The 23,159-nt window shown below is 37.7% G+C and overlaps 1 protein-coding gene across 2 annotated transcripts in view; it reads right to left on the reverse strand.

Annotated features, from left to right (window-relative positions):
* Positions 1–23,159, reverse strand: part of bcl9 (BCL9 transcription coactivator) — a 107,301-nt gene that overhangs the window by 64,591 nt on the left and 19,551 nt on the right. Inside the window, exon 2 of one of the 2 annotated variants that reach the window (XM_082163346.1) lies at positions 6,085–6,199. The exons of the other annotated variant lie outside the window; for it this stretch is intronic. The gene's annotated coding sequence lies outside the window, so the exon portion shown is untranslated. The remainder of the gene's footprint in view (positions 1–6,084; positions 6,200–23,159) is intronic. 2 annotated transcript variants of the gene reach the window in all.

The following is a 23,159-nucleotide window of genomic DNA, read 5'->3' on the forward strand; positions in this document are numbered from 1 at the left end:
TTGGTTCTGTTCTGTTTACCCTAAGGGGGGTTATTGCTCCTCTCCCTGCTCTTATCTATGCTAGGCTGCATGGATGCATAGGGAGTTCTTGCCCACAACAGAACCATACCGCCAATCCAAATTGTATGCTAATTGTCAATCGTATTTGACGATAGTGGTCCTAACAGAAGTATTAATATTGCACATTTAAAAGCAACAGACGTTGACCCAAAGTGCAAAATTCAGCTATTTGAATAAATACCCTAATAAGAAAGAAATAAAGACCAAATAAAACTCTGAAAACCTCAGCATAGCATTTCTAGGTATGCAGTTTTGGTGCTCAATTTAGGACAGAGTTGATTTTAGGGGAACACTTTGTGTCTCTATGTGTACATGTGTGCGCCATGGAAGTTTTTGCTGTTAGCACTGGAGCTTGTTTCCGAAACACACAAGCATAGTGTTCCAGCAGCACACCCTCTCATGGAGGGAACAAGCTAAAAATATCACACACACATTTACAAGAAAGGCAAGGCAATCTCTCTTTTACACACACACACCCACACACACACACACACACACAGAGTTCTTTGCCCTCTTTTCAACTACTTAGTGTTGCCACAAATGCCCTCTTAGCACCAAATAACACTCAAACCACAAATGAGTATCATTATTTATTAAAATCATTAGTTCTAGTATAGTAGTGGAAGTATACAGTTCAGTCTTTCACCCTAACCTTCACGTTTTTCTCTCCCTGTCTGAATTAAGCTCAGCACCTTGACTCAACCTTGCCTGCGGCTCTATTCCACCCTAGATCAGCAGATGAACAGCGTAGACCACCAGCATTACATTAATACGTTACAATTTAAAGGCTCTATAGTGCTTATCAAGTTAATTGATTAATTGGCTTTTATTCTAGACAGAGTTTTCTATCAAGGTGAGACCCTGGAAGCTTGCATTTGATTATTGCATTAGTAAAATGAAAGGAGTAGTTCACCCAAAAAAGGGGAAATTGTGTAATTTGTGTTATTTACTCTTAGCCTGGAAATCAAGAACTAAATCTGAAAGATTAATGGTCTGGCATCAACTAATGAAAATCGGCCAGCTCGAGGGGCGGCACCAAGTATGCATTTGAAAATCTCACTGCACGCAATTGGATAACACTACGACAAATCACACCAAGCCCCATACGCTTAGCTACCAGCGGAGATAACTGGTAGATTAGACTCTTGCCGTATCCGGTCGGCAAAACAGCAAAAATGCCCTTCTTGCAAAGGAACGATTCGAGCGCCGTCTTCTGTTCCTCTTTTAGATAAAAAGCCAAGTCTAACTCGTTCATTGTAGCGCCCAAAGCCGTTTCAAACAACTGGTGTTCATCCATAGCCATCTTGCAATGTTTACTAATGACTTAGACATCACAGCGCTGTCGTCATCTGTTTAGCTCGCCTCTGGCCCAACTATATCAGATAACCCGATGTGATTGGTGCAGCTCGGATACAAGAGCATATTTAATGAGCATCATTACTCGACGCCAGAGTAAACTCGCTGAGCAAATTCAACTTGTGCGCTCGCGAGAACTCTGGATTTCCAGGGTAATTTACTCTACAAATCTGTATGACTTTCTTCCCTCTGTGGAACACAAAGGTCTGGTTTCACAGACAAGGCTTAGATTATGCCAGGATTAGGCCTTAGTTCAAATAGGAGATTTAAGTAGTTTTTTATTAACCGTGCCCTAGAAAAAACATTACTGGTGTGCATCTTGAGACAAAACAATTGCACTGACACTTTAAGATATGTTAGTACAAGTTACTTTCAGTTCAGACGGCTCAAACATGCATTTTAGTCTGGGACTAGATTTAAACCTTGTCGGTGAAACTGGCAAAAAAAAAATATATTTTTGCAGAATCTTTTCTATACAATAAAAATAGACAGTCAAAGGTAGTTAAACATAAAAAGTAGTATGTATGAATTGTAATAGTTTTATGTGAGGAACAGACCAAAAGTTTTTCCCTCTTGTATCATGATTGCTCATGAAATGTGCAAGAACCAACCAGAGTTATTGACCTCAAACCAAACACATTTCCACAGTTCCACAGAAGAGGAAAAGTCATACAGGTTTGGAACAACGCAAGGGTGAGTAGATGATTACAGAATTTAAATAATGTATTTCAAATCCAGATTGTGATGGCAAACGATCCAAGCTGTGAACGCAGAAGTTGTGGGCTCAAACTCAAGTAGTGTTGACCCAGGAACTGAGAAGTGCTATGATTTCAGCCCTATTCTGTCACTGTTCTTCCCTGGAGCGCGACACTTCCCCATGTTCCGCCCCAGGTTGTTCCAGAGGGTCGTTCCTGGCAATTATTGTAGCGAAAGTCACTTTAAATGAGAATGTATGTGCTACAAAGCCAAGTGACTAAAAGGATTGCCTGTTTAAAATCCTGACAGACCTTACTAGGTTTGGAATATCATGTTAACATTTAACTTTGCTTTTTATGTTTTATGATTTGTATCCATATCTAAATACCAACCCAAGCTCATTGGAAAGAAAATGGAGATATTTCAGCAAAATATTACTTTGCTTCTTGACACTTTCAAAGGGAAATGAGTGGCAGTAAAAGCGTGTTCAGTTTTATCCAAAACAGGTGAATGTCAACATTGTATTCAGTTGGTTGTACTTACTGAAGCAGTTTGCAAATGAAATGTCCAGTCAGTAAGGCTAAAACATTAATGGTCTATTGCGTTAGAAAATAACATACCACCTATACTAAATCCGACCTTAAACCTAACCGATATAGAAAATAAAGATAAACTACGAAGTAACCATCGTAGTTTATCTTGTTTCTATAAGTCTTCGAGCCTTTTTATGGTGACTCTTACGTACCCAAGCACGACACTACACAAGTGCAATACTGCACCAGGTGAGCTACCGAACAAGTTTACGACATCAGAAAAGTGATACATATAGAGCTGGTAATGTTATTCAAATGTCAAAATGTATATGTTTGCGAATCATGCACTATTGTACAAGTGTTATGAGGTCATAAAATTATATTGCGCAAAATTAAAGAATCGCGCAAAAACAAATCTTTAATAATTGATTAACTAATTGTCTGATAATCAATAATATATCATCATAATTTGTGTGAAAAGTACAGAGCCATGGTGGGATGGGACAAATCGTTCAATGCTTTTGCTTTTGCTTGCTTGTTCCTCCAAGAAACTAGTCGTTCACTTGCAAAAGAAATATAGTTTTTCATCCCACCTTATATTATTTAATCACAAAAGTTTTGTGAGTGCACACAAGGTTTCTCAGGGAAATGCAAAAGTTTTGTGAGTTTTCCTAAAATGGAGGTAGAGGCATGTTTTTTTTCCAATGAGTCTAGGTTGCTAAATACTACAGCATGAGATTCTGTAAATGTAACAAGCTCAAGACGGAAGGGCAAAGGTTATGAATATCTCGGAAAAGACGTGGAATTGACTTTGAGAAACTGGTCTCGGTTCAGTGCAATGTTTAAGTGGGGCTGGTACTTTTCCATGCATGATAAAATCACCTCATTGGCCCAAAGCTGTCATCAGAGACGGGGAGCTGTTCCCTACAGCTGGCCTACCTAAAGAGCCCCCTTTTCTCAAAATACACCAACACACGCACACAGGACACATATAACACAACCTCATAATGCGCTGGAAGTCTTTGAACCCATTACACCGTGCACACACACACACTCACAGAGCGACACACACACAAACAGTGTTTACATCTAGACTATACCCCCTCCCCTTGAGACCCATTCCACATTCCTTCACCAGACTCCCTGCATTCCTCTTCTACTGAGGAGGGGGTCTGACCGACTTTCCCCCTCTTTCTCTTTCTCTATCTTTCTCCTTTTTTCTATCTCTCTCTTGGCCTTTCTTTGTCTTGCCCCTTTCTCCTTCTCTCCCTTAGTGAGAAATGTGTGCGACAGAGAAGTAGATGGGGAGGAGACAAACAACTGGTAAAACAGCAATGATCTGGGTCATCATCTAGAGTTGTCTGATTTAGTTTGAATGCGTGTAAGAAAGACGGCTGCAACAACTGTAAACAGGAAAATACATACACGGCCTCTCTACCAAAACCTAGGAAGCTGCCTCAAAGTCTACGCCTAAAGGCAGCTGCTTTTGACCATTTTGAAACACCCCCAGCAAACAATTTTGCATTTAAAAGACGCCTTTTAGCCGTCCAAACACAGCCCTGACGTCTAGGCTAAAACAAGGCAAAATTTGGGCTGTCAGTGAAAATGTAATAGACGTCTAACCATATCCCAAGAATAGACTAGTCATCAATTAGACTAAATGAAATGAAACACCAAATGAAATGAAACCAAACACCTTGTAATCACTGTTGACTTTGCTTACATGATGGAATATCATACATCTCGCAAGTTATTTTGGTAATAACCAAATTCAAGGTTATTTTGGCTAGAAGTGGGTTACTCATAGCCGAACTATATATCGAGTCTATAGTTAACCTAGAGTAGACGGTGAAATGACGACTATTGCTTGCTTGGCATACCACATACCACACAAATAGCGCTCCGTACTGGAGAATCAACAAACTATTGATTTCAATAGAGTTTGATGTTAGCATGTTGCTAAGCTAGAACCAGGGCTTGACATTAACTTATTTGCTCACCAGCCACTTTTAATATTATCTCATAATTTGGTAGCAGGTATATTAGGCTTCTGTCACTTTAAGTCATCATGTATGGAGCCATTATATGGTTACACATGCTTTGTCTTTTGCCTTCTATGTTTCATGTTGAGATGACTATGATGGCAACTTTCTAGGTGTTGGAACGGAGCAACAGACTCAGGGCCCTATTTTAACGATCTGAAAAGCAAGTATCAAACGCGAAACGCAAGTAACTTTGTGGGCGGATCTTGGTAAGAGTAAATTACTCTTGCGCCCGACGCAAATCTAAAATGGGTTGGTCCGAAGTAGCTACATTACTCATAGGTGTGGTTTGGGCGTAATGTGAAATAAACCAATCAGAGCATCATCTCTGGACACCACAATGATTTCCCTTGTGTGGTAATATTTTTCCTTGTAATTATGTATGGTTTGCAAAAATGGGAACTGCTGCCTGCATCTGTGTAGATGAGAGAAGCAAAGTGTATGCGCGTTGTGCACACGCTACATTATGGCCAAGCATGCGCCCTTAAAATAGCATCTAAATAATGCGCCACTGACTTTAGACTAGGTTTTTCCTGGTCTGTGGCGGAATTGTTTTCTGAAACTGCAAAATAGCACCAGGGAACGTTTGCGCCGGAACAACTTCTCCGTGTTGTTGGAGAAGACACTTGTCTTCTCCAAGTGTTGCGCCGGAACACTTCTCTTATCGCTGAACCGCCCCTGGGAGTGCAATTTCATTCCCTAATTTACCGACATGCGCCTGTGGAGGGAAATGTCCGCTATGCGTCGGGTGGAAAATAGGAATGATACATGCGTCGGTGTACAAAGTCAATTGCTCTGGGTGCAAGATAGGGCCCTCAATGTGGAGCCACACATGCCGATGTTATGAAAGACAAGAATAAGCGCCTGTAAGCAGTATTGTCCCCACGGTTTTCAGTCTGGTTTTCCCATCTGAGCTGAAGCTAATTCCAGTGAAGTGTTCTTCTCAGGGAAGCAGCGGTAGATTTTCCCCCTCGCTCTGTCCTCACACACTCCCTGCTTGTTCCCCCAGTCTACAGCCTGATTGTGTGTTCAGCTCAGAGACTCTTTCCTAGGGGCAGACCTGCTGTGTGCGTGTGTGTGTGTGTGTGTGTGTGTGTGTGTCGTAAGACTCTCAAGATGGTTTTGTCTTTGGCTGCACAGAATATTTAATCGGGAATACTTGGTGAAAATACACACAAACATGAACACACAATTCTAATGACCTACATTTTACATAAACTACAGTAAAAGTAGTGTACAGTAGCATTCATTAAGTAGTGTAGAGTACACTTATATGTTGTTTGTTAGTAGTTTCGTGCACATTTCCAAAAGAGTAGTTTGTTATATTTACTATTGTAATGTGCATGCTCATGTTTGATGTTGGCATTTGGCAAAAGATTTTAAACAAAGCAACTTACATTCAAGGTACACATTTTATTAGTTCTTACTTTCCCTGGAAATCGAACCCATGACCTTGGCGTTGCTAGCACCATGCTCCACTGTTTAAGATACACGAAAGCTTCTGAAAGAATCCTGAAACAAATGAAATTAAACAAATTATTGATGTCAAATTTAGTAATTTCCATGTTTTATTTACTATTGTAGTAATTAATTTAGTAGTGTACACTTCCATGTTACATTTAATATTGAATTATACAGTACATTTCTGTTTTAGATATACAGTACTGTTCAAAAGTTTGGGGTTGTGTGATTTTTTTCTTTTTTTAAATCAGTCTCATGCTCATCAAGACAACATTTATTTGATCAAAACTACAGTAAAGAGCAGTAATACTGTGAAATATTATTGCAATTTAAAATAGCCGTATTATTTTTGAATATATTTTCAAATGTAATTTATTCCTGTGATCAAAGCTGAATTTTTGGCATCATTACTCCAGTCTTCAGTTTCACATGATCCTTCAGAAATCATTCAAATTTGGTGATTTGCTGCAAAAAGAAAATCTTATTTTCCATGTCTTATAATGTTATAATATTTTTGTGGAAACCGTGATACATTTTCTCAGGACTCTTTGATAAATAGAAAGTTCAAAAGAAAACTTTTGTAACATTATACGTCTTTACTGTCACTTTTGATCAATTGATGATGACCCCAACATTTGAATGGTAATATATAACTACTGTACTATATACTAGGCTACATTTCTATATTACATGTAAGTCTAAACTAAAATTTGCATTTGTAGAATGTAGTGCAGCATTACGAACACACAGAGATGAAAATAACTGTCTTGAAACGTGTTTTTAAAAGTTGAACTTTTTATACGACGTCTTTGAAACGTGGCGCTCATGCACAAGACGCGACCTGAAAAAGCAGCAAGACGCGGTGCAACGGTCAAATATGTCCGTCTAGCGCATGCTCACGTAGAAAAGCAACTGAAACTTAGCACGTTCTGTGTCAACGGCTCCATGAAATTATGTTTATTAGATTACAAGCATCATATTTACTGGAGTGTACATCGGCCAGCAGGTCCTGAAGCGGAGAGCTGTGTTGGTATGGTAACAGGAAAATCAGCAGAGGGGGGGAGGGGGGAGGGGAGAAAGGGAAGGAGATGAGGATAGGTGAGCGAAAGAGAATGAGGAAAAGAGCAAAGAGACAGGAAAACCAGAGGTGAGTTGAGTTCTCAGGGCTTCAGACAGAAATGTCTCTCCATGTCTCACGCGATCCCTAATTCTTTCTCTTACATATCTCACTCTTGCTTCTGTCTCTCTGCAGTCACTGTCACTTTTGACCTGATCACTGTTTGCCTCATTCTCCTATTCATGTCCTCTCCATACCAGCCAATGTATGTGTGTGTGTGTGTGTGTGTGTGTGTGTGTGTGTGTGTGTGTGTGTGTGTGTGTGTGTGTGTGTGTGTGTGTGTGTGTGTGTGTGTGTGTGTGTGTGTGTGTGTGTGTGTGTGTGTGTGTGTGTGTGTGTGTGTGTGTGTGTGTGTGTGTGTGTGTGTGTGTGTGTGTGGTGGCCGATTCCATTCTGAGATACTGAAATGTCTCCTCAGTGCACTATTTCTGTCATCGTACTCCCCTGCTGCAGCGGTAATAAGGAACCGAGCTGTGAACTGTGATTCCAGCTCCCAGCAAACCTCTAATCCAATCCTACAACAATACAGCACACATGTAAATTGAATACCACCTCTTAATAGGTTTAAATTTCATTTTTATGTAAAATACGACACACACGCACAGTCTAACTAACACAGTTTTTTGTTTTTTCCAAAAGCCCTCGGCTCTTCAGTAGACGATATGAGCTTTACACTAACTAACGAAATTGTCTCAACAGCAATGAAGGGCTTTGATATATACCCACTTATGACTGATTAAACAGACTTTCTATATTTTATTTGCGCTCTCCGCTCTCTTATGCACACATGCATAATAAAACCACCTGTCCAAAACAAAAAGTGTTTGCGTTCGATCCAACACTCGATCGAGCTTAAGAACAACATTATAATTCATTCAGGGGTGTTTTGCTATGCTCTTCGTTGACTGGCTCAGAAGTCGGAGCAGTTGCATTTCACCCCCACAGTGCTGAATGATAAGTCGAGCCACCAACACGCACTACTGTCAATCAGAGCCGGAATGGCTCACCAGATGGAAGCCATTTTGAATATGTCACTAAACTCAGTTGCTTATGCTGCCTTCAAGTCCTCCTGGGAAAAAAAGAACAAATATATAAATTTAATAGTTATTAGTCTCGTTTACAATTCCTGACAATGGTAGGAAGCCTTTTTTTAGCTCTAATGCAGCAAAATAAAGAGCAAATTGGTACATTTGATATTGGCCTATATTTTTAAATTTCCTGACAACAATAGGAAGCTTTTTAGTACTAATGCAACAAAATAAAGAGATGCTTATTAGGTGTACAAGCGACGCTTTGTGCATTTATTGTGCTGCCGCAGAGAATCATGGGAAATGTAGTTTGGTTGCACGAGCTTGTCAACTCATAAACCAGATAAATGAGTAGTATTTTCTAGCTAGCTTGAATACTATTCTTCATCAACAGTACTAAAATAGGCATTTAAACTTTACAGTTAGCATTCACCCCTTATGATCAATATCAATTAGCTTCCGCTAATTCGCACACCTCCATATTGGGAAAGTAAGAGCTCACTCACACTGGTATTTATGTCACTGTGCTAGTATTAAAGTAGGCTTATGTTGTAAAAATAATCACTCGGACTTGACTTCTAGGCAGCATTAAGCGCTAACTGTGTATATAGAAAATATACAGATGAATGTTTACCGCCCTGACTAGCGTTAGCACCATTCATTCCACATTAATCAAGAAAGCCATTTACTCTAATTAAACAGTAAAATGGGTTGCTGACCTAAGGTAAAGAGGACAAATATATGCAAAGATTAATTCAATTTCCCGCCATTTGTCTTTAATGGAAATCTTGCGAGTTCCATACACATTTTTAAATCTGAAGAATAGGTGTGAGACTGTTGGCTATATTTAATCCAGATTCATGGTCACTTTGAGCACAAAATGCTATTGAACAGTGACTAAGCAACTACTTTCAATAACAACAACAGCTCATGAGCTTTAATAAGGTACCAGTTGACCCGCAAGCAACTGCAATCCATCATTTGTTAGTTAGGGAATCAATGTGCTGTCACTGTTAAGAGTCCGTACTGAAATATGACCGCAACACTGTCAGCGTCTACAGTGGCTACCAAACTCCTCTATAGAAAAGAGTTTTTAATTTTCAATTGTAATGATATCACAATATGACCATTTTTAATGTATTTTCGATCAAATAAATGCAGCCTTGGTGAGCATAAGAGACTTCTTTCAAGAAATTAAAAAAATCTTACAGACCCCAAAATTTTGAACGGTAGTGTATTTATATGAGAAATGTCAAGAAGTGGAAATATTAAGTAATTTCTGAAATTGATACAACAAATAACAACGATCATTGCATGTTTTTAACATCTGGCTACTGTACGATATGCCGGAAACCTGAATATGAATATGAAAGTGTCTCTTTTTTTAACATTCTAAAATCACTAATAAAATATTCCCTTAAATAGTTTTGGCACCAGATAAGATTCCTCAAATTCCTAAATGTCTGGACCCCATTTATCTTATGCTGGTGGAAGAGGGGGAAAAAAACAGGGCACTCACTTATTCGCCATCCATTCATTCCTGTCCTCTAGTTCTCTTAAGAGTCACAGGTCCTGACAATACAGCCTCTGTTCTATGAGGAAGATCTCAAACCAGCAGAAAGGCACTCAGCAAGAGTGCTCCATCTGAACGCCTGTCTTTTTTAGTCTAAACAACAAGGATTTTTGTTTTATATTTATACATTAAAAAAAAGCATATATCAGAAATATTCTTTAGAAGGTTTCCTTAGAAATAGACAAATGTTTGACATTTTTCACTTGAAAAAATCTCAGAAAAATATTCAGCCATAATATAATTCCATGACAACTATAAAAAAATCCCTAAACAACCTTTCTTTACTGGAAGACGATGGCATAAACTTCAAAACATTACTGATTTGTGAACCTTATTTTAGCTCTATTTAGGTCCTTTTTGCAATTGTAAGTTAGTTACTCTTGAAAGTGATCAGTTGACTTAACTTTAAAAAAAGTGAGGAAACCCACTGCCTTAAAATTATTAAGTAATAGAACAGTTATGATTTTTAAACTGCACCAGACGACGTGACAAAGGCAAATCGAATCCATAATAATCAGTGATGTTGTCTCTGGATATGGCGCCACACGACTCGACAAATTCCCGACAGTAAACTGGGATGCCTCGTTCTATTTCTGACGTACTTCAACTGTTGCGACGCAACACGACTCGACAACTGTCATGTCCGGTGTAGACGCTTGCGTTAGAAGAAAAGGTTCTATATGGGGTTCTGTCAGGCACGTCATATATAGAACCTTGTAGGAGTTCACATCATTTTATGGATTTATTTTTAAGTAATTAATTTTGTTTCAATTTATTTAATTACATTGTGTGAATTAAGCAGCTCGTAAACACTATAAAAACAGTTTTTCATAAAAAAAAAAGAAAAAAAAAACTTTTTTCTTTTGTCAAAACAACTTGGATAATTAATGTGGTTCACATAAAATAATATTTTGAGTTTCTTTTGAATAAACCAACTAAAAATATTTATTTCAATGAACTCAAACTTTTTAAGGCAACCAGGGTAACTTACTTTTTTAAGTTAAACCAACAGTCATTTATACAGTGTACTTCATCACTAGAAACAAATTAAATAACTCATTAAATATGAAAGTATTATTCAATCATAGGACATTTCTACTTATATAGAACCTTTTTGGCATAAAGAGTTCTTTAAAATTGAGTCAAGAACCTTAGAATTCTAGAATTCCTTTGTGAGAAAACAGGCCCAGAAATTTCCCTCTTGGTCACCAACAATCCAACCATGTTTTCGTATACCTTGCCTCATTCCTGAAATCAATTAAGTAGGCCAACAGGATGGGATACCCTACGAATTCTAGCCACACTCAATTTTACGTGTTCAGATTCTTTACACCAGCGCAATCAAATCGCTTCTCTCCACAGACAGAAAAGTTTGGGCTCAAGGAGTGGACTCAATAAACTGAAGCAGAACCACTAGACCGATCTGAAATAAATAAAGCAGTTTGACATAAAATAGCTAAAGGTGTCCATTTTCATAGGAAAGCTGAAATTTTTGTCTAGAATGAAATAAAGGGCTTTAGTCTATGCATATCATGTAGACAGTTCAAACAATAAGTCAGACAGTTTTGCTCCAGTCCAGGCTTCTCCGCTCTATCCTAAATAGCACTATGCAAATGGGGGATGGGAAAACCTGGAGAGCTGTAAATGAGAGAGAAATCAAGAAAGATGAGGGGAGTTTCAGGGACCGAGTGAGTAATGGATATGGAGAGAGACAGTATGAGGGAGGCGTCAGGAGGAACACTGTTTATGTGTGTTGCACAGTTTACTCAAGCATGTATTTATATGGGAAGGACATATGTGTGAATGTGTGTGAGTGTGTTGAGACCCAGTGGTCTGAAGCCTGATACTGGCCCCCTGTATGCAGCTGCTCCCTCTGTCTGTCTGTCTGTCTCTTTTTTTGCTTTCTCTCAGCGCTATAGGATGACTGTCATTCACAACTATGCTTTCCGGATCACGCAACTGGGTGAATCTCACAAAACCAATTAGAAACATGTAACAGTCAGAATTCACCCCAAAATCAAAAGAAGAAAATATGTTTTGAAAATATTTTGCCATTGAGATTATTTTTGCTTTGTGAAAAATTCATGAATACTTAAGCCAACATGAAATCATGACATCAAAATTGACCATATTTCCTTCCATACTTGTGAACTATTCAGCCATGGATGTTATTCCAAAGGAAATAAAAATATCTTCATACTCTTTAATCAAATATATAGCAATTCTTTTTACTGGTGAATTATTTATTTATTTATTTATTTAGTATTTTATCATTTTCAATTGGGATTTTCATTTATTTGTTTTTTATTTGTTTGATTGTTTATTATTTTGTAATTTCCATTATTCTCAATTGTATTTTTCATTACTGTAATGCAGTATTTTTATTATTTTATTCATAATATTTAATCAAAATAGACCACAACTCATTTTATGGTTATGTATTTATATATTTATTATTATATAAATATATTATTTTGTAATTTCCATTATTCTCAATGGTGTTTCTAATTACTGTAATACAGTTTGTTTATGTGTTTTGTTCATTAGTAAAAAGTTAATATATCAATTACTACCATATTGTACAAATAATTAATTTTATTGTAATTTCTTTTTCTTCAAAATGTTATGGATTTTTTGGGGGGCATCAAGGTTATAAGCATTTTGGGAGGAAATTATTATTTCTCATGAAAATACTGTTGCAGTGCAAAAAACTCTCTTTATTTCCACTGAACAATTTCTTTTTTTGTTTTTGCCCAACTTCAGGGCAACAGAAAATTAAAGACATACTCAAGACAGACAAACAGAGGAAGACAGAGATAAAGCGAGCGAGACCGAGGCTGTAAAACAGAACCCACTTGTTAACAACCATATTACAAACAATCTCTCCACTCATGTGAAAAAGAATAAACAGGCCGTATCAGCAGAAAGCGCTCTCTGAGTAAGAGCTCATTCAGCATATGAAGTACAGATGTGCTCAGCGAGAGTAAGTGATCACAAAAGAGGAAGACTGTTGACAAGGTGTTGCACAAGGAAGGAGTGGTGGAGGAGAGGAAAGCAAGAGGAGAGGGGAGGGAAAGAGAGAGTGAGAGAAGGGAGGAAAGCAGCCAAGTTGGCAGGATGAATGGAGAGTGCAGAAAGAGGGTAATGTGGGAGTTTGATAAATTGTGTGCGTTTTCAAGTGTGTGGGTGTTTGTTTTGTGTGTGTGTGTGTGTGTGTGTGTGTTAGTGTCTTGCGGAGGTGTGCACAAGATACTCTGTGTGTGTGTGTGTGTGTGTGTGTGTGTGTGTGTGTGTGTGTGTGTGTGTGTGTGTGTCTGTGTCTGTGTCTGTGTCTGTGTGTGTGTGTGTGTGTGTGTGTGTGTGTGTGTGTGTGTGTGTGTGTGTGTGTGTCTGTGTCTGTGTGTGTGTGTGTGTGTGTGTGTGTGTGTGTGTGTGTGTGTGTGTGTGTGTGTGTGTGTGTCTGTGTCTGTGTCTGTGTCTGTGTGTGTGTGTGTGTGTGTGTTAGTGTCTTGCGGAGGTGTGCACAAGATACTCTGTGTGTGTGTGTGTGTGTGTGTGTGTGTGTGTGTGTGTGTGTGTGTGTGTGTGTGTGTGTGTGTGTGTGTGTGTGTGTCTGTGTCTGTGTCTGTGTGTGTGTGTGTGTGTGTGTGTGTGTGTGTGTGTGTGTCTGTGTCTGTGTGTGTGTGTGTGTGTGTGTGTGTGTGTGTGTGTGTGTGTGTGTGTGTGTCTGTGTCTGTGTCTGTGTCTGTGTCTGTGTGTGTGTGTGTGTGTGTGTGTGTGTGTGTGTGTGTGTGTGTGTGTGTGTGTGTGTGGCTTGAGGCGCTTAAGCGAGTCTAGCCCAGAGACGGACAGGAAATAATTTTGCCTCTTCACACTAGAAGCTGCTGGACAGTCTCTCTGTAAACTTGCCTGACTGGTTGCCAAAGTATATATATGTGTGTTAGAGGGAGCGAGAGAGTTCATTTGTGTGGTATGCGATGTGACACCTCCCCTCAAACACACACACACACACACACACACACACACACACACACACACACACACACACACACACACACACACACACATACACATACACATACACACACACACACACACACACACACATACACATACACATACACATACACATACTGTTCACCTATATTACCCTGCCATTTGAACAAGCCCTGACCGTATGTAATAAAATGTAACACGTAACTCGTCCAGCACTTTTGGCTGTTCCACCATCCAGCTTGTTGTGTGCTAAGTCTAAATGAACATGAATTAAGTAAGGAATAATTGACGACAGGCCGTTGAATTATTAGAAAAATAATGCACACCCGAGGTGGTAATGCGGTCACGACGCGAAGCGGAGTGGCCGTTACACCTCGGGTGTGCATTATTTTTCTAATAATTCAACGGCCTGAAGTCAATTATTCCGCTTATACTACAGTTACCACACCTCGAAACATTGTTCAGATTATGTATTTCAAGACGTTTGTAAAGTTTTTGTCATTAAAACGCTCTTGTATGTAGGACTAATTTCTTACGCATCTAATCCCATGCCTCCGTTGCTAATTCCAAAACGTCATTTCAGAGTTAGTAACGGAGGTTTGAGCCGCTGATAGCAGACTAATGCTGAGTTAGGGTTAGGGTTAGGTAGAGTTAGTAACGGAGGTTTGAGCCGCTGATAGCAGACTAATGCTGAGTTAGGGTTAGGGTTAGGTAGAGTTAGTAACGGAGGTTTGAGCCGCTGATAGCAGACTAATGCTGAGTTAGGGTTAGGGTTAGGTAGAGTTAGTAACGGAGGTTTGAGCCGCTGATAGCAGACTAATGCTGAGTTAGGGTTAGGGTTAGGTAGAGTTAGTAACGGAGGTTTGAGCCGCTGATAGCAGACTAATGCTGGGACACACGACTAGCTGACACATTCTCTGACTGGTTTCATCGACTGCAGCAGATTTTAAACACCGACTTTGAACACAGACTGTAACGCGCTGAACACGCGCGGGCATGATCAGTCATAGTATCAAATTACATTCATAACCGGCCTTAAAGTGTGTTCCCGGCTTAATGCAGTTATTAGAGAGAGATGTTGCATAAATGAGACAGAAAAGCATGTGCGTCAATATTATTATTTATTAATTAATTCAATCGTTTTAATTAATTCGTTAATTCTTTTTTTTTTTCTATTATTGACAGATGACAGTAGACTAGCCAAATAAATGAAACCCAAAGCCCTTTTAACAAGTAGGCCTATCAATAATTATTTATTTGTTATTATCTGCAATAAAAATCCGTGCTGCAGGACTATCCATTTATTTAGCCTATATTCAGTTTAATTTTCTATTGATTATAGATAGGACTTTATAGTTTATTTATTCAAATTAAACTGCATGTTTCTATTGATTGTGAAGCTAGACATTGAAAATTGCAGATCAAGCGCATGGGGCGAAATGCTTTTTCTTGTTATGAATTGTATCCTACTTTCCGTTATTACGGTTGACTACGCGAAGTGATATGGAACTGTAATGCGGTCAAGACCTGCCTGGAACTACTTTAGCCGTGCGTTTCCCTGAAAATAATGCACACCTTAGAACGTTCGTCAACCAATCAGATTCAAGCATTCAACGGCCCTGTAGTATAACTGGTGATAAATTAGGCACAAAAAAAATCCCATAGACTTACATTGAAGGAGGAAGCAGAGTCATATATAGGTATGACACAGAGGCTTGGTGGTGGGCTCTTTTGACTTGGAGCAGTAACCAACAACCTAGAAACCATTCGGAATAGATCCCACATCTGGTTGCATTTAAACAATAGTTCTACATATATTTAATTAAATTTGTGTATATATATATATATATATATATATATATATATCTTTGTCCAAAAAAGTTGCATCTTTTCCGCCACTAGTTTGTCATCATGGTTTCTAATTTGATTTGTCGTCACTGTCTGCTGTATCTTCATTAATCACCTCATTTGTCTGTGTATTTAAGTCCTGTGCTTCCAGTTCACCCTCGTCCGGTCTTGTTTACGTATGGTTGTGTTTGCTTGCTGTTCTTTGTGTGGAATTTACCCTGTGGATATTATTAAATACTGTTTGAACCTTCATCTTCGTGCCTTTATATGCAGCATAACCGTTACACTTTGAGTGTTTGACAGTGATGAAGTGGGATTGATGGAAAGGTAAAAGCTGTCTGTCTTAGGCGCGCTAACAAAAAGACACAACATTTGAGATTCAGGTTTGCTTCTGATTGTATTCTGTTTATACTAAGCAGCTTTTTTTTAAGTAAACCTGACATGCTTTCGTGTGATCGTATTTGTGTGGGTGAATGTGTGTGTTGTCACAGTTGCGCTGCTGGAGAGACAGTGTGTGTGTGTGTGTGTGTGTGTGTGTGTGTGTGTGTGTGTGTGTGTGTGTGTGTGTGTGTGTGTGTGTGTGTGTGTGTGTGTGTGTGTGTGTGTGTGTGTGGCTGTGGCTGTAATCCTTCATCATCCCTTGAAAACACACACATACTATCCCCCACTATACTACACTGCAGGTGTGTGTGTGTGTGCGCTCTGACAGCATCAACACACCTCTGTGGTAAATCAGCAGCAGCTGCGAGCACCGATCACGCGAGTCTGTCATCAAATCAGATGGCGTCACCATGTGTGTACACGGCATGGGCCACAATCCCCACGGTGGGAGCTACGCAGAACCAATGACCCTGTAAAACTGGACAAATGAATCAGTGGCTCAGAGTCTAGTCACCATCAGTTTATAATTATAGGTGTTCAGTAAATATGGGCCGCTTCTGAAACCTGAACAATGCTGCATTCTTTGCCAGTATGTGGAAGTATAGGCAGGCTTCAGTTACAATAGATGCATCCTCTGCTGCCAATGATATCCCACAATCCTGTGTGTAAAGACTAAATACAGCATCCAAATATGCAAATTATTCATTTTTATTTATTTAACTTTATATATATATGTGTGTGTATGTATATATATATATATATATATATATATATATATTAGTGCTGGGCAAAGATTAATCACAATTAATCGCATCCAAAATAAAAGTTTGTGTTAAAAAAAGATTTTTTTTAAATGTATATATAAATTATTTATATTTATATATAATATAAATTATGTATAATTACATATACAGTATATACATGCAAATATTTCTTAAATAAATACATGCATATGTGTGTAATTATATATACAAAATAATTATACACAGTACACACATATATTATGCAAACACAAACTTTTATTTTGGATGCGATTAATCTTTGCCCAGCACTAATATATATATATATATATACACACTGTATAGTTTTATGTAACCAGATTTACTTAGTCACTAAACACCCACAGTCCAGTTTATTGTCGGCACTGATATTGCACCATGTGTTTTGAGTTTATTTATCTATTTATTAAAATTAAATAATTCATTTTCGTCCCACAAGATGCTCAATTGCACTGTTAAAATTGTTATCAGAACTTTTCCATTTTTTTGTCTGCTCGGGCTGTTGATTTTTCTAATATCATTCATGAATCAGGTGGTAAAACAATGCAGACGCTTTGCAGACGTCTACGCTATTTATTTTATACCAAAAAAATGCCTTCTTACAAAATAATTGGTTCTGTTTTAGACACAGCCACGATTTCTCCACTAAAAAGTCCATACTATAATAAATAACCCTAGTGAAAAATAATACTAAAATGTATTTGAAATACATTTATTTTATGCTAAGTATACAACAAATACATTTACATATTGTGTACTTAATATAAATACCCTGCAACTGTACTTTCAGAATACTGATATACTTAAAGTCTGCTAAATTGGAACTACTTTTGTACTTAATGTACTTCAGTTATCCAGAAATAGTGCTGAGGTCCAACTAAATATACATTAAAATATACAAGTAAATTTGATTGGGCTAAAATGTAACTATTGCAAGTTTACTTTTTAGGTACACTTAAAATATCTTGCATTTAAAGACTGATATTATACAGAGATCATACTATCCTTACTAATAGTGGTATTAAACACATTTTAGGCTTAATATTAAGAAATGTGCATTGTTCAATAAAGAAACACTCCAAATAAAGTTTAATTATATTTATATCAGCATGTCTCAAGCGATATGTCAGTAAATATTTTAATGGATTTGTAGTATACTTAGTATGAAATACATGTATTTTAAATACATTTTGGTATAGTTTTTTTCACTAGGGAACTATACCCTTCTCACTATTTTAGAATATATCCAAACTGGAGCCTCTAGAATCAGATTAAACATTTCACCTCATTAATAATAATTCATATAACAGTTTAAGTTAGGCAGATAGTGTGCACGAGAAATCATTTTCATTCTGTTAATCTCTCTTTCTCTCCCCCCATCTCTCTCTCTCTCTCTCTCGGCCGTGCTCTGGCTGGGTTGCTATGGGAACAACAGCAGACAGGTTCTCACATCCCCTCCTTCAGATTCTTCCTGGCTCACTCACCATTTATATTCATGCACAGCAGCTCCATAAACACACACACATACACACATAAACACATACACAAACGTGCAAAAACATGCTTAAAACAAACACAGCGTCATTGAGCATGCACACAAACACACACCCCAGAGACACACACACACATACCTATAAACACACTCATAAATACACAAACACATCCCCTGCTCAAACACTATCGATTCTCTCCTGGGGAGGTGTTTGTGTTTGGATGAAGCATTAAACCACACTGGCATTACAATTTCTGACACACAAAGCCAATAAACACCATCAGCTCAATACAAATATGCAGCTTTCAGGTTTAATCAGAACTAATGACCGCACTGGAAAACACACTGATGTTCACTTTCTCTCATTTTATTGTTCAGGCATGTGATTATTACCCTCAGTAATGAAACACACCTGACTAGAAATGAGAAACACCAGTGATGGAGGTTTTGGAATAATCAAAATTAATACGCAGCAACACTCTTAACACATTAGCCACACACGCGCAACAGCAGAGGGATGGATAAATTCCTCCTCCTGTTTTTCAAAATGGGGTTATTAGAATAGAGGAGAGTAAGAAGGCATGTGTGTGAGAGAGAGATAACAGTTTTTCTTGCTCTTTCTTGAGCTCATTTAGCAGGATAAGCATCGACAGAAAGAGGGGGATCTTTTTTTCTCTGAATGGATGGAGGGGAATTGATATGCTGAATAATATTGCCATCTCTCTCGCTTACACTGCGTCTAAGCGAACAGCAAACGGCTAGAATTCTCAAGCTATAACCAAGAGAGTTGAATGCCTTCAGTATAGACTGCAACAGTAGTTCTGGAAATAACTATTCGCAAGCATGATTGTAAATTATAAATTAGATAAAAAAAATACTGTAAAAACAGTAGTATTGTGAAATATTATTACAATTTTAAATAACTCTTTTCTATTTGAATATGTTGTAAAATGTAATTTATTAAGTATGTAAAGCTGAATTTTCAGCATCATTACTCCAGTGTCACATGATCCTTCAGAAATCATTCTAATATGATGATTTGAAGCTCAAGAAACATTTCTTATTATTATCAATGTTGAAAACAGTTGTAATGCTTATGTTTCTGGAAACCATGATACATTTGTTTCTTTTTATTGGATTCTTTGATGAATAGGAAGTTCAAAATAACTCCACAAGCTGGCAATGTCTGATACACAATGATGAAGTGATGTTTCACTCATAGTTACCGCAGGCAGAAAACAAAAGAATAGGAAGTATCATCAGCAAAACTTGAAATTGCTCAGTGATTTACTGCAGAGCAAGTACTGAACGCAATCAAATATTACTGTCACTTGATAGTGGATCTGGTGAAGAAGCTGTCAGCGAGCAAAATATTGATTTTGAAAATGTTGAAAATGATAGTTTTGAGAATATGTTTGAGATGGCGAATATGATCCAGATGCTGAATGTACTGAAATGAGCTCTGACGAGGGCAGTGATGATGGTATAAAACATCTGCTCAAACTGAACCTTTCCAAGCTCCAAACCGTAACAAAATATGCTTTATTTTATGCTTCTGTTATTGTTACTCTAATATCAGGAGAGTTTTATATTATCGCGACAGGTAGAGATCCATCCGTGTTAGATGTAGAGCCGGGTCAATAAAGACCTGAATATGTAATAATGATTGGCGAGACATTCATGCATTTAAGGGTTAAAATAAAGTGTAACCATAAATAAAAATGTAAATACTTATAATCAATTACTATAAGTGGTCATTCTGCCATAATTACTGATTTAATTGTGTTATTCTCAATGCTTTACAAGATGTGTATAGTTCAAGCCAAGTTACCTTTATTTATAACAGCGCTTCAGATTGTTTCAAAGGAGCTTTACAGTGATAGCAGGAAAATGATTCAATGATGCAAACTGTTCATTTCAGTAGTACAGCAGCTCTAAAAGAAAAGTGTCATTGTTCAGCTGAAGAACAGTTATTGCACCATGAGTGCGACTTTTGTCAGAGTTTGAAAATGTTACATTCTGTTGCACTCCATTCCAGCTGTTTTTGAATGCAAGAAATGTCCTGCGTGAAGCTCATGAAGCGGATCACATGAGCTGCACTGTCTGCACACTCATTATTAGTCATTAGAATCATATTTAATTAAACAACAAATTAGTCTATATAATTAATACTATGTGGCTGGATTACATCTGTTGAAATTAACATCTATGTATTCATGCATGTAAGCCTTGTTTAAATATGTGCCAGCCCGAGGAAATGGGCTTCCTCATGTACTCAAACATCTTAGTTTTTCCTTGCCTTATTGCCTTTGGCTAAATTGCTATAGGGGTTTATAAGGCACTACTCATTGCAAATGTGCTTTAGAACAACATATATTGTGAAAAGCACTATACAAATAAATCGAAGTTGAACAGTCGTTGCGTGTTAGCATAAAGTTGAACTCTGCTCGCTTCGCCTACGGTTGCTGTTGCTCGTGTCACCTCAAATCGCCAGCCTTCACTGCAACCCAATGACTTCCAGACGCTTTGTCGCAGCAAATCGGCGTCTAGTATAGTGGTGTCATTCGCTTTTAGAGTGTGGGGTCTCTCTCTCACCATCATTCCTACTTTCTTGAATCTCTATCTCTCTCTCATACAAACACACTTCAATCTGAATGTTGATATTGTACTCAGAAAACTAACCAGGCACTGAGCCTCTGTAATAGACAGCACATCACTGCCTCTGAGATTAAGACGGACAGAGAGAGAGAGAGAGAGAGCACAAGGTGGTTTGAGGTAAATGAAGCTGATTCTGTGCTGTGCTTTATTCCGTCTGTCTGTGTTTCAGCCCTGTTACATCAGCCAGGTTTCCTACCTGCACAACAGCACCGGCACATGCCATATTGTGCACACACCATTAGATCGTAACCGTTAACTAGATTCATAGCTAATAAGAGCCAGTCACTGGATTTGATGAATAATATGTTAATTTCTCACTTTCACAATCTCCCGGTCTGATTTACATGAAAAGCCACAGGAATGGATATGTTTTTATAGGCCTCGTTGTCTTCCTGCAGTTTCTACAGTCAGATTCTGTTCCTGGTACTGCGTGCTGATTGGTCAATATTTCGTTCCAGCTGTGCAAAAACACTAGTAAGTGACCATAAAGATATTATTAATGTTACAAAAGACTTGTTTCTATTGCTTAAAGATTCCAGGGGGAAAAATGTATCATGAAAAAATTCCACAAAAAATTAAGCAGCAGAACTGTTTTCATCATTGATAATAATGAAAAATGTTTCTTGAGCAGCAAATCATCATATTAGAATGATTTCTGAAGGATCATGTGACACTGAAGACTGCAGTAATGATGCTGAAAATTCAGCTTTGCATCACTGGAATAAATACAATTTTAAAGTATATTAAAATAGAAAATACTTATCTTGAATTGTAATAATATTTCAGCATATGGCTGTTTTAAATGTATTTTTCATCAAATAAATGCAGCCTTAAAAGAGATTTCTTAAAAAATAAAAAATAAATAAAAACGTTTGAACGGGAGTGTAACTGTTTCTGTGAGTAAAGGTTCTTCCAAGAGAATAAATGTATTTGATGTACTAGCAAGATGTAATGCCACTGAATTTTCTCTTTAAATATATAATCGAAAGGTTTTTAATTTGAAAAATTGTGATCTTAAATTGCTTCATGCAAACAGTCAAGGACTGAGTCAACCAATGCAAACACATTAATTAATTCGGGAACACTTTACAATAAGGTTTCATTAGTTAACATGAACTAAGAATTAACAATACTTCTACAGCATTCATTAATCTTAGTTAATGTTAATTACAACATTTACTAAGTCATTATTACAATCAAAAGTTGTATTTGTTAACATTAGTTAATGCACTCTGAACTAACATGCAATCAATGAACAACTGTGTTTTTATTAACTAACATTAACAGATGAATGAATACTGTAAATGTAACTGTAAAATGTATTGCTCATTGTTAGTTCATGTTAGTTAATACATTAACAAATTAGATGTTATTGTTAACTGTTACTATTAATTCTAAATACAGACACGCAAAAGAGGATAACTTTCATTCAGTCACAAACACGTTTCCATGTTTCAGTGTTTTCATGCAATTTGTTTGATTAAACAAACAAAAGTCAGTAGCTGGCCCCTCTCCCTTTCTCTTCTTGTTTTTTCTTCCTCTCCTTCTTTTTGTGTCTGCAACATGGAGCCCATCTGGGATGGGCAGCCATCGTTGTCATGGTGACGCTTTCCACCGGGGCATCCGATTGGCCAGTGGACACGAAGCAGTCTCTGTCTGGTTTGGACGCAGCCGTTTGAGTCCTCAGGGACAGCGGTGGGGACGGGCGTTTCATGCAATGCAAATATGACACCTTTGAACTGACTGGGTGTTGTAATTTTGAATCATTTGAAATGTGGAATTTTTATGCGTTGAAAACCGTGGCTTGTAAGCAGCCAAGCGTAAAGACGTACTTTCACTAACATCGTATAAGGATTCATTTTAAAGACAGAATCACTAAATGGATCATACCTCAATGAATCACTGTTTTCCTTTTAACCATGTACAAAATAATTGAGTGAATCATTTTCCTTTTCTCAACTGCTACTCTTTTACATGTTTTTGTTCCATAAACATTACAAGGCACAGATTCAGGTGCCTTCACTCTTAAAAATAAAGGTTATTAATTGGCATCTATGGTTCCATTAAGAACCTTTAACATCTATGGAACCTTTCCATTCCACAAAAGATTCTTTACAGTGGAAAAAGGTTCCTTAGATT

Source organism: Leuciscus leuciscus (genome assembly GCF_965113295.1).
Source record: "Leuciscus leuciscus genome assembly, chromosome: 3".
In the NCBI taxonomy this organism is placed as follows: Eukaryota; Metazoa; Chordata; class Actinopteri; order Cypriniformes; family Leuciscidae; genus Leuciscus; species Leuciscus leuciscus.